This window comes from Mesoplodon bidens, assembly GCF_964165515.1.
Source record: "Mesoplodon bidens genome assembly, chromosome: 1".
Lineage (NCBI taxonomy): Eukaryota > Metazoa > Chordata > Mammalia > Artiodactyla > Ziphiidae > Mesoplodon > Mesoplodon bidens.
Window position 1 is genome coordinate 123,395,817 of NC_138176.1, and position 15,397 is coordinate 123,411,213.

The 15,397-nt window shown below is 37.2% G+C and overlaps 1 protein-coding gene across 1 annotated transcript in view; it reads right to left on the reverse strand.

Moving 5' to 3' along the window:
• Nucleotides 1–15,397, reverse strand: part of JMJD1C (jumonji domain containing 1C) — a 328,631-nt gene that overhangs the window by 273,306 nt on the left and 39,928 nt on the right. The gene's annotated exons all lie outside the window — the stretch shown is intronic.

Genomic DNA, 15,397 nt, shown 5'->3' on the forward strand with positions numbered 1-15,397 from the left:
ATATAAAGGAAAGCATTGTCTTCTGGCTCCACGTGTGCTTCACTATTATATATAATTTATTTATTCAATTAAAGCGTGTATAAAATAGTGTTCCAATTCCAAGGCCTATGTTCACAGAAGCTCAGTATTTGGAGGCCCCTAGATTTTTTCTTCAAAAATCAAAATTGACACACATAAAAAAGAGACCTGGAAAAAACTTTAACTACAAACTTAAAATTCAAATCAACATCCCCAAAACATTCTGCTACTTCAGGGCACATTTTGATATTATCTAAGATTAAATGACCAAGAGAAATATTCAGAAAACTAGCCAACTTCTCTTTGCACAAAGTATGCAAAAACACTTAGGTTAAAACTGGTCAATCTCCATGCCATAGAGCCATTTACAAACAGGTATTTTAAGATGTATATCTCAAATACAGCAAACTTAAAATTATCAATCACATAATGTAATTTAATGAAAGAGCAAGAGCCACCGAAGTCTAAGTTACTTCTACTGCTAACTACTGTATACTTTGGGCAAACCCCTCTGCTTCTCTAGGAATCATACATAAAAAGTAGAGGCTAATATAATCAATAAAGTTCCTAAAAATTTGCTTCTAAAGCTTCTGAATAATCCAGCAAGCAGCAAAGTACACTCTCCTGATACATGCTAGGTTCAAACCTGAAAAATGTTAAAGGATTGACAAAAGTAATTTTGCTTAGGAAAACAAATGTTTTTAGCCAGAAAGTTTCTATCTCAAAGCTCTCACAGAAGATATACATATCAATCATTTAATACATACAAACTTAATAATACAGACCAAAAGACTTCCCAATTAAACAACAGTTTTTAAACACCCTTGTAGAATCGCTTCTTTCCTCTTCTCTCCAAATTTGCTCTTAAAACTATCATATTAAAATAACCTAGCAGAACTAACTCCAAATGGAGGAATTTTTGAGATACTCTGCATTGCAAGTAACCTTTATATTAGAAACCTCTGCCTTGCATGCCTTTATATTCTTCTTTGTTTATAATGGCTAAAAATCCATTTTTCAACTATTCTAATTACAAAAATTATCTTAAAATCAATTGTTTCATTTGCTTTTCACAGCTAAATTTTGATGGATGTTTCTTTCCCCACTTGCACTTTGTTTTTGATATTCACTAGTTTTAAGTTTTTACACAAATATGCTAAATCTTTGTTTTGACCTTAAGCCATGCTTAGGAAATACATAGGTATTCTTCTGTATTTTCTTCTGGTAGTTTTATGATTCAAATTTTTATAAGTCCCTCAAATTAGAGGCTAATATCTACCCCTGAGAGAGGGACAGGAAATCATCCTGGCCCCAAACAATAAAGGTCTACTATTATCAGGGGAAAAGCAGGATTACTGAGAAGAGAAGGAAACAGAGCCTGTCTAAAACTAACGCTGATCTGGGACAAAAAAATAAGGCCCGATGCCCACTGCCACGAAGCTAGAGTTCCCAGGGCCCTAGCCTACCACAAGGCAAATGAGCTCCCAGTAATAAGTAACAGCACTCTACTAGTAGAGAAGGAACAAAAGAGTACAGAGAGAGCCTCTCTGACTCCCAGATATACAAGTAAGGCTTAAACATAGAGGCGGAGTAAGAATATTGAGTTAAACTTTCCAGCAAATCAACTCTCACCTTAAGCATGAGGTGATGATAGAAGTATTTACAGTCAACGATACATGAAGGTAACCAGAGCAACAACAACAAAAAAACATAAAACCTCATCAACTTCAAGCAAGACTGATTCAACCCCCCATGTTAACAGCTTAATGGAATGAGTCATGCCTACTTCCTGGCATAAATACTGTATACTTAAATCTCTATTACCTTGCCAATGATAGCTGGCATTCAATCAAAATTTATAAGCCTAGCCATGGGGGTGACTTCCCTGATCACCAAGGCAGTGCCTGCATGTTGGGTTACCATTACCTGTTCTATAAATTATACAAAAACATCTATTTTTGAAATTGAAATGCTGAAAACGAGAACTGCAGTAACAAATTTTAAAAGCCTTTGGCTGGCTCATCAGGCTTAACACAGCTGAGGAAAGAATCAATAACCTTGAAGACAGGTCAAAAGAAATTACCAAAGCTGAAACTAAACAGGAAAAAAAAAAAAAAAGTGGGAAAAAAATCTACACAAATAGAACAGGAGGGAAAGTCTCAAATTCATTTTATGAGGTAAGCATTACCCTGGATACCAAAATCAGACAAAGAAATGAGGAGAAAAGAAAACTCATTATCCCTCATACACGCAAAAATCCTCAACAAAATATTAGCAAATCAAATTCAGTAATTTATAAAAAGGATAACACACCACAACCAATGCAGGTTTATTCCAGGAAAGCAGGTTGATTCAACATTAAAAGATCAATCAGTATAATTTAACAGATCAACAGACTAAAGAAGAAAAATATGATAGCATCAACAAATGCAAAAAATACACATTTGAGAAAATCCAACCCTCATTCCTGACAAAATTCTCAGCCAATCAGGAAGAGAAGGGCACTTAAACAACCTGATAAAATGCATCTACTAAAAAATTACTGCTAACATCATATTTAACAGTAAAAGACTAAATGTTTTCCCCCAAAGACTCAGAACAAGGAAAGGACATCAGCTGTCACCATTCCTATTCAATAACAACAAACTCAAAGTCCTAGAAAGTGCAATAAGAGAAAAGAAATAAAAGGCATACAGATTGGAAAGAGAAGAAATAAGCCTGCCTCTATTTGCAAATGGCATGATTGTCTATATAAAAAATCATAAAGAACCTTCAAAAAAGCTTCTAGAACTTTAATAAATGAGTTTAGCAAGGTTGCAGGATACAAGATCAATATGCAAACATCAATTATGTCTCCATACACTAGAAACAAAAAGTTAGAAATCTAAATTTAAAACCAGCACCATTTACAATAGCACCCAAACAAATAAAAATATGTATAAATGTAATAAAATATGTACAAGCTCTCCATGCTGAAAACTACAAAGTACTGATAAATGAAAGAAGACCTAAATAAGTGAAGAGATATACCATAAACATGTATTAGAAGACTCAATTAGTCCCAAGTTGATCTACAAATTCAAAGTAATCTCAAATAAAATACCAGCAAATTTTTTGATGCTGGCAATCAACGAGTTGATTCTAAAATCAGTAAGTTAAGAAATTGGAACAGGGGCTTCCCTGGTGGTGCAGTGGTTAAGAATCCACCTGCCAATGCAGGGGACACAAGTTCAAGCCCTGGTCCAGGAAGATCCCACATGCCGCGGAGCAACTAAGCCCGTGTGCCACAACTACTGAGCCCGCACTCTAGAGCCTGCGAGCCACAACTACTGAAGCCCGCGTGCCTAGAGCCTGTGCTCCACAACAAGAGAAGCCACCGCAAGAGAAGCCCGCGCACCACAACGTAACCCCCGCTCACTGCAACTAGAGAGAAAGCCCGCGCACAGCAACGAAGACCCAATGCAACCAAAAGTAAACAAATAAAAATAAATTTTAAAAAAAGAAAAAAAGAAACCGGAACAACCAAAACAATTTTTTTTAGCAACAATTGTGAAAATAAAAAACTAAAAGACTCATAGTATCTTACCTCAGGACTATACTGTAAAGCTTCATTAATCAACTCAGCATGACATAAGCAAAAGAGTAAATAGATAGATGAACAGAACAAAATGGAGAGTCCAGAAACTGACTCATACATATATAGTCAATTGATAGACAAACGTAAAAAAGTAATTCAATGGAGAAAGGATAATCCCTTCAACAAACAGTGCTAGAACGATTAGACATTCATACACCAAAAAAAGAACCTTGATCCAGCTCTCATACCATACACTAAAATTAATTCAAAATAAATCAAAAACTTAAACGTAAAATATTTGAAAAGCTAAAAAACTTTTAGAAGAAAACACAGAAAATTCTCATGACATTGAGTTAGACAAAGATTTCTTAAAATTCATAAAACCCATAAAATTAAAAATTAAACACTGTTAGAATTAAAAATTCCTCTCCAAAGGTCACAGACTAGGAGAAAATATTTGCAAAACACATATGTGATAAAGGATTGGTATCCAGAAAATTTAGAGAACTCTCAAAACTCAATAATTTTAAAAATTTTTCAATGGGCAAAAAATTTGAACAGATACTTTAACAAGTAAGATATACAAATGGCAAATAAGTACATGAAGATACTCAACATCACTAGTTATTAGTGAAATGGAAAGAAAAACGATAATGCGATACCATTACATACCTATTAAGATGGCTAAAATTAAAAGAAAAAGAAAACTGGCACTATCAAATACTGAGGAGGATGAGGAGCAATTAGAACTCTCATACAGTAGTAGCTGGGAGGAGTACAGAATGGTAGAGTCACTTCGCGAAACAGCTTGGTAGTTTCTCATAAAGTTAAACTTTTCATATAACCCAGCAATCCCACTTTTAGGTATTTTTACCCAAGCAAAATCAAAACCTATGTTCACACAAAAACCTGTTCTCAGATGTTTATAGAAGTTTTATTTGTAATTGCCAAAAGCGAGATGCAATCGGCTCAGCTGGGGAATGAACAAACTTTGGAATGCTACTGAACACTGAAATAATTCAATATTTCATATACATGAAATAATATGAATGAACTTCCGCAGTTCAGGAGTCCCCAAGTCCACGCTCATGTTCAATGATTCACTAGACTTATAAAACTCAGAAGAGCCATTTTACTCAGGGTTGCAGTTTAATATAGCAAAAGGATACAAAGTAAAATCAATAAGGGGAAGAGGGACATAGGGCAGGGTCCAGGAGACACCAAGCTTCCAGCTGTCCCCTCCCAGTGGAGTTGTCTACACAGCGCTTATTTCCCCCAACAAGAACTTGTGATAACGTGCGTGGAGTATAAGCAATCAAGTAAGTTCACCGGAGGCTCAGTGTCCAGCATTTTTATCCGAGGTCTGAAACATAGGTAGGGCTAACCATCTGCATGGCTGACTTTAGTCTCAGCTCCTCTATAGGTCAAACTGATACCACACAGCCCAAGGCCTCCATGCAATTATCAGCCACACTGTCAGGATAGGCAATCTGGGGTGGCCAAATGCCCCCAAGTAAACAAAGACACCCTTATTAAGCAGGACATTCCAAGGGCTTAAAGGTTACCTCCCAGGAGCTGGGCAAGGCCAAACCTTAGTCAGCTTTGGGTACAACTGAGCCACTTTTACTCAAAACACTTCTGACACCACATGTGTGCATTTTTTCCTCACACCAACTAATTCTCCAGCTCTCCAGACACCAATTAGGTGTCCTACAATTCACTTCAATTCTGACATTAACTACTCAGTCAGTATTAGACTCCTCAGGCTTTTGGGCTCAGTCTCAAAAGACATCCACTCCAGATGCCAGTTGCAAGTACTGGGTCCCCAGGTTACCCATCCTTCTGTTCAACTTGGCTACAAGGTCGAGGAGGGGGGGGGGCTCCCATAAACCCCACCCCCTTTCAGGTACATTAATTTGCTAGAATGGCTCACAAAACTCCAGAGAAAATTTTACTATTACCAGTTTATTATAAAGGATACAAGTGAACAGTCATATAAAAAGGCACATAGGGCAAGGTCCAGATGGTTCTTGAGCACAGGAGTTTCTGTCTCCACAGAGTTCAGAGTGTGCCACCCTCTTAGTGAGTGGATGGGTTCCCCAAATCTGATGCCCTCCGAACCCCACTGTTTCAGGGTCTTTATGTAGGTTCTACTAAATAGGCATAATTACTTAAATCATAGGCCACTGGTGACTGAACTCAATCTCCAAACCCTCTCCCTCCTTGGAGGTCCAGGGATGGAGCTGAAAGTTCCAACCTCTAATCACATTGTTGGTTCCTCTGGCAACCAGCCACCATTCTGAAGCTATCTAGGGACCCACCAAAAGTTCGTCAAGTCAGACATGGTTGGAAAAGGCTTATTATGAATAACAGAAAATGTTCCTTTCAAGGGTTTTTAGGGGTTCTAGACCAGGAACCAGGGACAAAAGACAAAATATATATTTTTTACTATGTCAAAGGAATGCTATTCCTTTACTACACAACCTCAAATGCATTGTAATAAGTGAAAGGAAAAACCCAAAAGGCTCTGAAGTATATGATACCATTTATACAACATTCTTGAAAATGCAAAACTACAGGGACAGAAAATACACCAGTAATTGTCAAGGTCTGGGATGCAGGGGGGGAGGGCTTGTCTACCAATGGGCACAAGATTATATTTTATGTCTTTACTGTGATGGTGGTTACATAAATACATGTGCTTATCAAAACACAAAACTATACACATAGAACAATGATTTTTACTGTTTGTGAATTATACCTTGATTAACCTAAGACAACCAGTAATATAGATACAGTCACCTAAAACAATTTCATTCTTTAAAAGTGGCAAGTATAAATATTAGGTAAATAACAAAACAAATGCCTTTCCTAAGTAGAGAGCAACAGAAAATTGGATCTTTGCTCTATAGGTTCTTTATAAAATTTATGCATGCACACAGCCAAAGGAAAACATTTTTAGTCATCGGCTGGCAGGATTATGGGTGACTATTTTTCTCTTCTACTTCAAGTTCCATTAATATTGTCTGCATAATAACAAACAAAATAAGCTTCATGCTCTTGTACAATCATCCCTCCCTGAGTGTGGGTAGGACTCGCAACTTGTTCCTGACCAATGAAATATGGCAAAGGTGATGGGATATTACTCCCATAATTATGTTGTTTTAAATGGCAAAGGTGAAAATACTTTGCAGATGCAATTTAGGTCCCTAATTGGTGGCTTTAAATTAATCAAAAAGGAGATTTTGCCCAGGTGGGCCTACCTGATAAGGTGAGCCCTTTAAACAAGGGTCTAGACGTCAGAGACTTTCTTGCCAGCCTTGAAAATGCAAGTCAACCTGTGTTTTACAGTTGGAAGGAAATGAATCCAGGCAACAACCATGTGAACTTGGAAGAAGATCCAGTCTCAATGACATCTCAGCCCTAGCCAACACTTTTGATTTGCAGCCTGTGAGTCCCTGAGCAGAGGACTCAGCTTAAACTATGCCCAGACTCCTGATCCATGGAAACTGTGAGATGGTAAGTCTGTGTTGTTTTAAGATGCTAACTGTGGCAAATTACACAGCAATAGAAAAGTAATCCAGTAATTAAAATTATTTTATGGAGAATCTTGGCTTTAATAATGGCTCATCTCAAATTACAGGAAATCTCCTATTCTTGTTAGGCACTTCAACTTTCACCAAAGAGTGTGAACCTTAACACAAGCTTCACTGAATAATGGTTCAGATTTAATCAGTAACACAGAGGACCTGTATTTCAGCAAGTTGCCAGCAAATAAAATCTCAATTCACTCCTGCCCAATACCTGGGAAAAGCTCCACAAAAAACAATGTTTATGGAGAACTGTCTACAGGATGCTTCATACAGTCCATCTAGTTACTCTGAAACTTAGAGTCGTTGGGGAGAGGGAGAGGAGTTAATAGCAAAAGCTCTAAGGAAAAAAAAAGCTCTAAGGAAGTAGATGACTATGGTATTTTTTTTTAATTATGAGCACGAATGAAGTTTTATTTCAAAATTACCACAAGAGACCTAAAACAAGTCAACTCAAATATTCATTCCAATTAGAGACATCCAGTAAAAACAAAGCAACAACAAAAACAGACTACTTACACTAATACAAAAAAAGAATATTTTGTTAAACTATCGAACTTTTGCCTGATAATCAATAGAGAAGCTAGTTTCTCAAAATGTTTAATTCCATTAGATTGAACATAATTTGATTATAATACATTTTATCAGAAATGCTGATTTCTTCCTAAAATATTGTAAATTTTGTTATATAAAAGTTATATCCCAGACCAGCTTTGAGACAGTTATTCTTTATCACCCTTTGTTTTAAAAATTTTTAAAGATTAGCATTTTTATTAGCCTAGGGGTAATTGACCTAAGTCTCAAGTTGCTAAAATAGAAGAGTTTGATTTTTTTAAAGTTCAAAATGGTATGTTTAGATACTAAAATGGGCTATTGAAGGAAATTGTGAAATACCCTTCAGAATTTTCAAAAATAAAATAATTTATGGTCTTCTTTAAAGTCAAGGAAAAATATTAGGTGACTTAAGATGTTTTCTAGCTCTATGTCATAAACAATTTTTTTTTAGAATTGTATTTATTTTTTTATACAGCAGGTCCTTATTTAGTTATCCACTTTATACACATCAGTGTTTACATGACAAACCCAACTGCCCAATTCATCACACCACCACTCCCACTGCCACTTTCCCCCCTTGGTGTCCATACGTTTGTTCTCTACAGCTGTGTCTCAATTTCTGCCCTGCAAACTGGTTCATCTGAACCATTTCTCTAGGTTCCACATATATGCGTTAATATATGATATTTGGTTTTCTCTTTCTGACTTACTTCACTCTGTGTGACAGTCTCTAGATCCATCCAAGTCTCTACAAATGACCCGATTTTGTTCCTTTTAATGGCTCAGTAATATTCCATTGTATATATGTACCACATCTTCTTTATCCATTCGTCTGTCAATGGGCATATTTAGGTTGCTTCCATGACCTGGATATTGTAAATAGTGCAGCAATGAACATTGGGGTGCATGTGTCTTTTTGAATTATGGTTTTCTCTGGGTACATGCCCAGTAGTGGGATTGCTGGGTCATATGGTAATTCTATTTTTAGTTTTTTAAGGAACCGCCATACTGTTCTCCACAGTGACTGTATCAATTTCCATTCCCACCAACAGTGCAACCGGGCTCCCTTTTCTCCACACCCTCTCCAGCACTTTTTGTTTGCAGATTTTCTGATCATGCCCAATTTAACTGGTGTGAGGTGATTCTTCATTGTAGTCTTGACTTGCATTTCTCTAATAATTAGTCATGTTGAGCAGTTTTTCATGTGCTTCTTGGCCATCCGTATGTCTTCTTTGGAGAAATGTCTATTTAGGTCTTCAGCACATTTTTGGATTGGGTTGTTTGTTTTTTTAATATTGAGCTGCATGAGCTGTTCATATATTTTGGAGATTAATCCTTTGTCCACTGATTCATTTGCAAATATTTTCTCCCATTCTGAGAGTTGTCTTTTGTCTTGTTTGTAGTTTCCTTTGCTTTGCAAAAGCTTTCAAGATAGATTCATTAGGTCCCATTTGTTTATTTTTGTTTTTATTTCCATTACTCTAGGAGGTGGATCAAAAAAGATCTTGCTGTGCTTTATGTCAAAGAGTGTTCTTCCTATGTTTTCCTCTAAGAGTTTTGTAGTGTCTGGTCTTACATTTAGGTCTCTAATCCATTTTGAGTTTATTTTTGTGTATGGTGTTAGGGAGTGTTCTAATTTCATTCTTTTACATGTAGCTGTCCAGTTTTCCCAGCACCACTTATTGAAGAGACTGTCTTTTCTCCATTGTATACTCTTACCTCCTTGGTCATAGATTAGTTGACCGTAGGTGCGTGCGTTTATCTCTGGGCTTTCTATCCTGTTCCATTGATCTATATTTCTGCTTTTGTGCCAGTACCATACTGTCTTGATTACTGTAGCTTTGTAGTATAGTCTGAAGTTAGGGAGTCTGATTCCTCTGCTCCATTTTTTTCCCTCAAGACTGCTTTGGCTATTCGGGGTCTTTTGTGCTCCATACAAATTTTAAGATTTTTTGTTCTAGTTTTCTAAAAAATGCCATTGGTAATTTGATAAGGATTGCACTGAATCTGTAGATTGCTTTGGGTAGTATAGTCATTTTCATAATACTGATTCTTCCAATCCAACAACATGGTATATCTCTCCGTTTCTATCATCTTTAATTTCTTTCATCAGTGCCTTATAGTTTCCTGCATACAGGTCTTTTGTCTCCCTAGATAGGTTTATTCACAGGTATTTTATTCTTTTTTGTTGCAATGGTAAATGGGAGTGTTTCCTTAACTTCTCTTTCAGATTTTTCATCATTAGTGTATAGGAATGCAAGAGATTTCTGTGCATTAATTTTGTATCCTGCAACTTTACCAAATTCATTGATTAGCTCTAGAAGTTTTCTGGTGGCATCTTGAGGATTCTCTATGTATAGTAAATAATGTCATCTGCAAACAGTGACAGCTTTACTTCTTCTTTTCCAGTCTGTATTCCTTTTATTTCTTTTTCTTCTCTGATTGCTGTGGCTAGGACTCCCAAAACTATGTTGGTGAGAGTGGACATCCTTGTGTTGTTCCTGATCTTACAGGAAATGCTTTCAGTTTTTCACCATTGAGAGTGATGTTTGCTGTGGATTTGTCGTATATGGCCTTTATTATGTTGAGGTAGGTTCCTTCTATGCCCACTTTCTGGAGAGTTTTTATCATAAATGGGTGTTGAATTTTGTCAAAAGCTTTTTCTGCATTGATTGAGATGATCATATGGTTTTTATTCTTCAATTTGTTAATATGTCGTATAACATTGATTGATTTGCGTATATTGAAGAATCCTTTCATCCCTGGGATAAATCCCACTTGATCATGGTGTATGATCCTTTTAATGTGTTGTTGGATTCTGTTTGCTAGTATTTTGTTGAGGATTTTTGCATCTATATTCATCAGTGATATTGGTCTGGAATTTTCTTTTTTTGTAGTATCTTTGTCTGCTTTTGGTATCAGGGTGATGGTGGCCTCATAGAATGAGTTTGGGAGTGTTCCTTCCTCTGCAATTTTTTAGAAGAGTTTGAGAAGGAGGCTTAGTTCTTCTCTAAATGTTTGATAGAATTCACCTGTGAAGCTATCTGGTCCTGGACTTTTGTTTATTGGAAGATTTTTAATCACAGTTTTGATTTCACTACTTGTGATTGGTCTGTTCATATTTTCTATTTCTTCCTGGTTCAGTCTTGGAAGGTTATACCTTTCTAAGAATTCGTCCATTTTTTCCAGGTTGTCCATTTTACTGGCATAGAGCTGCTTGTAGTAGCCTCTTAGGATGCTGTGTATTTCTGCGGTGTTTGTTGTAACGTCTCCTTTTTCATTTCTGATTTTATTGATTTCAGTCCTCTCCCTATTTTTCTTGATGAGTCTGGCTAAAGGTTTCCGAATTTTGTTTATCTTCTCAAAGAACCAGCTTTTAGTTTTATTGATCTTTGCTATTGTTTTCTTTGTTTCTATTTCATTTATTTCTGCTCTGATCTTTATGACTTCTTTCCTTCTACTAATGTTGGGTTTTGTTTGTTCTTCTTTCTCTACTTCCTTTAGTTGAAACATTAGATTGTTTGAGATTTTTCTTGTTTCTTGAGGTAGGCTTGTATTGCTATAAACTTCCCTCTTAGCACTGCTATTGCTGCATCCCACAGGTTTTGGATCATCGTGTTTTCATTGGCATTTGTCTCTAGGTATGTTTTGATTTCCTCTTTGATTTCTTCAGTGATCTCTTGGTTATTTACTAATGTACTGTTTAGCCTCCATGTGTTTGTGTTTTTTACGTTTTTTTCCCCTGTAATTTATTTCTAATCTCATAGCATTGTGGTCAGAAAAGACACTTGATATGATTTCAATTTTCTTAAATTTCCTGAGGCTTGATTTGTGCCCCAAGATGTGATCTATCCCAGAGAAGTTCCATGTGCACTTGAGAAGAAAGTGTAATCTGCTGTTTTTGAATGGAATGTCCTATAAATATCAATTAAATCTACCTGGTCTACTGTGTCATTTAAAGCTTATGTTTCCTTATTAATTTTCCGATTGGATGATCTGTCCATTGGTGCAAGTGAGGTGTTAAAGTCCCCCACTATTATTGTGTTACTGTCGATTTCTTCTTTTATAGCTGTTAGCAGTTGCCTTATGTATTGACGTGCTCCTATATTGGGCACATATATATTTATAATTGTTATATCTTCTTCTTGGATTGATCCCTTGATCATTATGTAGTGTCCTTCCTTGTCTCTTATAACATTCTTTATTTTAAAGTCTATTTTACCTGATATGAGTATTGCTACTCCAGCTTTCTTTTGATTTCCAATTGAATGGAGTGTCTTTTTCCCCTCAGTTTCACTCTGTATGTGTCTCTAGGTCTGAAGTGGGTCTCTTGTGGACAGCATATATATGGGTCGTTTTTGCATCCATTCAGCGAGCCTGTGTCTTTTGGTTGGAGCATTTAATCCATTCACATTTAAGGTAATTATTGATATGTATGTACCTATTACCATTTTCTTAGTTGTTATGGGTTTGTTTTTGTTGGCCCTTTTCTCCTCTTGTGTTTGCCACTTAGAGAAATTCCTTTAGCATTTGCCGTAGAGCTGATTTGGTGGTGCTGAATTCTCTTAGCTTTTGCTTGTCTGTAAAGCCTTTGATTTCTCCGTCAAATCTGAATGAGATCCTTGCTGGGTAGAGTAATCTTGGTTGTAGGTTCTTCCCTTTCATCACTTTAAATATATCATGCCACTCCCCTTCTGGTTTGTAGAGTTTCTGCTGAGAAATCAGCTGTTAACCTTATGGGACTTCCCTTGTATGTTACTTGTTGTTTTTCCCTTGTTGCTTTCAATAATTTTTCTTTGTCTTTAATTTTTGTCAATTTGTTTACCACGTGTCTCGGCGTGTCTCTCCTTGATTTTATCCTTCCTGGGACTCTCCGCACTTCCTGGACTTCGGTGGCTATTTCCTTTCCCATGTTAGGGAAGTTTTCGACTATAATCTCTTCAAATATTTTCTCAGGTCCTTTCTCTCTCTCTTCTCCTTCTGGGACCCCTATAATGTGAATGTTGTTGCATTTAATGTTGTCCCAGAGGTCTCTCAGGCTGTCTTCTTTTCTTTTCATTCTCTTTTCTTTATTCTGTTCCATGGCAGTGAATTCCACCTGTCTGTCTTCCAGGTCACTTATCCATTCTTCTGCCACAGTTATTCTGCTGTTGATTCCTTCTAGTGTATTTTTCATTTCAGTTATTGTATTGTTCATCCCTGTTTGTTTGTTCTTTAATTCTTTGAGGTGTTTGTTCTTTCATTCTTCTACGTCTTTGTTAAACACTTCTTGTGTTCTTTAATTCTTCTATGTCTTTGTTAAACATTTCTTGCATCTTCTCGATCTTTGCCTCCATTCTTTTTCCAAGGTCCTGGATCATCTTCACTATCATTATTCAGAATTCTTTTTCTGGAAGGTTTCCTATCTCCACTTCATTTATTTGTTTTTCTGGGGTTTTATCTTGTTCCTTCATCTGGTACATAGCCCTCTGCCTTTTCATCTTGTCTATCTTTCTGTGAATGTGGTTTTCGTTCCGCAGGCTGCAGTATTGTAGTTCTTCTTGCTTCTGCTGTCTGCCCTCTGGCGGATGAGGCTATCTAAGAGGTTGCAGAAGTTTCCTGATGGGAGGGACTGGTGGTGGGTAGAGCTGGCTGTTGCTCTGGTGAGCAGAGCTCAGTAACACTTTAATCCACTTGTCTGATGATGGGTTGGGCTGGGTTCCCTCCCTGTTGGCTGTTTGGCCTGAGGTGACCCAACACTGGAGCCTACTCAGGCTCTTTGGTGGGGCTAATGGTGGACTCTAGGAGGGTTCACACCAAGGAGTACTTCCCAGAACTTCTGCTGCGAGTGTCCTTGTCCTCACGGTGAGCCACAGCCACCCCCCACCTCTGCAGGAGACCCTCCAACACTAACAGGTAGGTCTGGTTCAGTCTCCTCTGGGGTCACTGCTCCTTCCCCTGGGTCCCGATGCACACACTACTTTGTGTGCCCTCCAAGAGTGGAGTCTGTTTCCCCCAGTCCTGTCAAAGTCCTGCAGTCAAATCCTGCTAGCCTTCAAAGTCTGATTCTCTAGGAATTCCTCCTCCAGTTGCCGGACCCCCAGGTTGGGAAGCCTGACGTGGGGCTCAGAACCTTCACTCCAGTGGGTGGACTTCTGTGGTATAAGTGTTCTCCAGTTTGTGAGTCACCCACCCAGCAGTTATGGGATTTGATTTTATTGTGATTGCGCCCGTCCTACCATCTCATTGTGGCTTCTCCTTTGTCTTTGGATGTGGGGTATCTTTTTAGGTGAGTTCCAGCGTCTTCCTGTTGATGTCTGTTCAGCAGTTAGTCGTGATTCCGGTACTCTCGCAAGAGGGAGTGAGCGCCGACTATGGTATTTTAAATGTTTATTTTAAGACAACATTTTTACATTTTAAAAAATACTTGTTTTGGAAACAAACCATAGAAAATAAAATTCAATTAAATTTCTTTGGCCAACAGTAACAGCCATAAGGAAATTTATCTGTTATATTAACTAATCTGAAACAGGGTTAGGGGAAGAAGTCATTACAGAAATGGAGGGGAGGAGTGGTAGAGATGGGAATGAGACCTCTAATGAATTCTACTGGGGAGTGAGGTTCCTAGAATGTATCATATTGGCTCCCCATAAAGCTGGTTTCACTGGAATTAATCATGGATGGGATTTCACTGGCCATTTTGAGGAATGCTACAAAAAATTGATTCTATTTACTGGAGGGATGTGGTTTAAAATGCTTTTCACACTACCTTACATAGTGTCCTCAAGAACACTGTCAAGCAAAACTTCTTTTTGGTCTTAATAAACGTTTGGAAGAATTGTGCTTTTTCCCAAAGTTGCTTTGTTTTTATTGTACAGACACTATGAATTATGTTACTGACCTAGTTTTCTTTCTATGTTGGCTGCTAGAAATCTTTATGATACACGTATTTTAGGTTAATTTTTTAAAACCTTTGGTTCTGAAGTTTTTCAAACATATATGTAAGTAAGGAGATAATTGTAGAATGAATGGCCATGCAAGTTAACAATCTCATTTCTCCTATCCTACCATTTCTCTCTCTCTTTTTCTTTGGGGGAAGAGGGGCTTGGGGCTTGGGGTTAGAGCAAATCACAGACATCATATCTTTTCACCCGTACTAGTCATGAATGTATCACTATCTGTTAAAGACTTTTCTTTAAATTGACACTATAATTCTATTATCTCATCTGACAAAATTAGCAATAATTCCTTAATATCCTCTAATACATAGTACATGTTCAAATTTCAATCATCTCAAAAATGAAACTTTTACTACTGATTTGTCTAAACCAGGAATGAAACAAGAACCACACACTTTATCTGATGGGTATATCTCTTCAAATCTCATTTAATCTGTAACAAGTCATTTGTCCTGTAGAATTTCTCATATCCCAAATTTAGCTGACTATTTCCTTACGGTGTTAACTTATTCCTCCATTCCCCATATTTCCAGTAAACTGTAGTAAGATCTACAGACGTGATTCATTTTCAAATTTTTGACAAGCATACTCCAGAGGTGATACATGTACTTTCCTAATCCATCACATTAGAACACACGTAATATCTGGTTATGCCACTTAAAGTAATGTTCCGATTGATTACTATATTCAAGTGTTGCCAGCCTGATTCACTCAATGAT